This window comes from Octopus bimaculoides, chromosome 8, assembly GCF_001194135.2.
Source record: "Octopus bimaculoides isolate UCB-OBI-ISO-001 chromosome 8, ASM119413v2, whole genome shotgun sequence".
In the NCBI taxonomy this organism is placed as follows: Eukaryota; Metazoa; Mollusca; class Cephalopoda; order Octopoda; family Octopodidae; genus Octopus; species Octopus bimaculoides.
Genome location: NC_068988.1, coordinates 47,996,324 through 47,998,925, shown reverse-complemented (window position 1 = coordinate 47,998,925; position 2,602 = coordinate 47,996,324). Strand labels below are relative to the sequence as shown.

The window sequence follows — 2,602 nt, the reverse complement described above, 5'->3', positions numbered from 1 at the left end:
TTATCACCCTGTGTCTGTCTGTATGTATGTATGTATGTATGTATGTATGTATGTATGTATCTATCTATCTATCTATCTATCTATCTATATTATATATATATATATAAATATATATAAAAACAAATAATAAATGAGTGTATGCATATATACGTACAGGTATGTGCATACCGACATCCATCTGTATGTATAGATGCATATCTGGGTACAGGACATTGCAAACAAAACGTAGACAAGAAAATAATGATAATCAGAGTACAGAAAACACACAAGCCACATAAAGAACATTTTCCTTCATCAGCTAACCCCGTTTTAACACCGGCATATATATATATATATATATATATATATGAGTATGTACATATTTATGCATGTGTCTTTGTTTTTGTGTATGTCTCTCCACCATCGCTTAACAACTGATGTCGGTGTGTTTATGCCCCACTAATTTAACGGTGCAGCAAAAGAGACTTATAGAATAAGTATTGGGCTTACAAAGAATAAGTCCTGGGGTCAATTTCTTTGACTAAAAGGCCCTTTAAAGTGGTGCTCCAGCATGGTCATAGTCAAATGACTGAAGAATGTAAAAAAGAATATTTTTCCTGTCCCACCAAGTACCAAATGTATCTTGGACGTAGTGTTAAACAACCTTGCTAGCACTCTTCATAATATTGTGGATAAAAGCCTTCCTAACAGACCATGGTATAGTACTTTGTAGCCTTATCTTCAAATTTCTTACAATTAGGCTAAAATTACTGGTCTCAGTGAAACCATTTAACAACATGAACTTATATAAACAAGCGAGAGTACAATAACATACGACCTATAAATTGTGAGCTGGTCCTTCACACTCAGTCTCTCCTGTAATAAAGTGACTTGCCAGCTTGCTGAGATCACTCTCATTCACATATATGCTAATCATAACCTAGCATGACTCAACAACAAAAATACTTGCTGGCTCCTGAGAGAGAGAGAGAGAAAGACGGAGAGAGAGGGGGAGAAAGAAAGAGAGAATCAGTTAGTAGAAAGATAAATGGAATTAACAAAAATGTAGATAAATTTGGTGGACCAGCAACAATCATCAGCATTGCTCCCCTTCACCCCCAGGGTACTGTATTAAATCCATTTCCACTTATTATTTACATAAATGATATTGGAAATGCTATCAGATATAAAAATTTGACGCCACCAAAATATATACACACATTAGATGATTATAATGTCGATGTTTATTGAAATACATTTTATTTTCAAAATTTAAAAGAATCTACCGACAGAATGTTTTGGGGCATACAGACACACACACAAACATACACATACACACTCACACAAACACACACATACTCACACACACACACTCAAACACATGCATACACACACATAAATGCCAACGCACATGTACACATAAGCATATGCATATCTCTCATATAAGTGGAGGTGCAATGGCCCGGTGGTTTGGGCAGCGGACTCGCAGTTATAGAATCGCGGTTATGATTCCCAGTCCGGGCGTTGTGAGTGTTTATTGAGTGAAAACGCCTAAAGCTCCATGAAGCTCCGGCAGGGGATGGTGGCGAACCCTGCTGTACTCTTTCACCACAACTTTCTCTCACTCTTTCTTCCTGTTTCTGTTGTACCTGTAATTCAAAGGGCCAGCCTTGTCCCACTGTGTCACACTGAATATCCCTGAGAACTATGTTAAGAGTACACATGTCTGTGGAGTGCTCAGCCACTTGCACGTTAATTTCACGAGCAGGCTGTTCCATTGATCGGACCAACTGGAACCCTCGACGTCGTAAGCGATGGAGTGCCAACAATCTATCATATATATGTGAATTATCTATCTATCTCTCTGTTTATTTATCTATCCGTCTATTTATCTATCTATCTATCTATCTATCTATCTATCTATCTATCTATATCTATATCTGTATCCATTTATCTACCTATCTATCTATCTATATCTATCTATTTATATCTGTCTATTTATCTATCTATATTTATATCTATCTATCTATCTGTTCCATCTCGGCCTTTTGGCTAAGATCAAAGTGTAGTATCTGTTCTTATCAGCTTAATATCTGATACGGTCCCTATTTAGGGCCATCAATATTAAACTGATTTTTAGAACAAGGCGAAGTGTTAGAGGCTTGCTCCACCTTTGCCACGGGTTGGCCTGGTATTGCAGTGCTTCCAGGATTCAGCCCATTTGCCACCCAACCTTCCAACCCATGCCAGCATGGAAAACGGACGTTAAACTATGATGATGATGATGATGATGATGATAGTAATGTTTTTTTTTTATATTTAGTTATAACGGTTTCAAACTTTACCATAAGAGCAGCAATTTTGCAGGAGGTACTTTCCAATAGGAGTTTATATTTTGTTATTACAAATGAATAGTGTTGAGACATATGTGTGTGTGTGTGTGTGTGTGTGTGTGCGTGCGTGTTTGTGTGTGTGCTTGTTTGTGTGTGTGTGTGTGTGTGTGCATATACACACATGTAGAAAGAAACTGAAAGAAGCCCATTGTCAATATGCATATATTATGTGCATATATGTGTGTGTATGTGTGCGTGTGTGTGTCCTTGTAGCTGTGTTTGTTCCCCCA

At 37.4% G+C, this 2,602-nt stretch overlaps 1 non-coding gene across 1 annotated transcript; it reads left to right on the top strand.

Annotated features, from left to right (window-relative positions):
• The first annotated feature begins 2,011 nt into the window (after nt 1-2,011).
• Nucleotides 2,012-2,205, top strand: LOC128248616 (U2 spliceosomal RNA). The gene has a single exon (XR_008264799.1). It is a non-coding gene; the product is annotated as a U2 spliceosomal RNA (small nuclear RNA).
• The last annotated feature ends 397 nt before the right edge of the window (nt 2,206-2,602 follow it).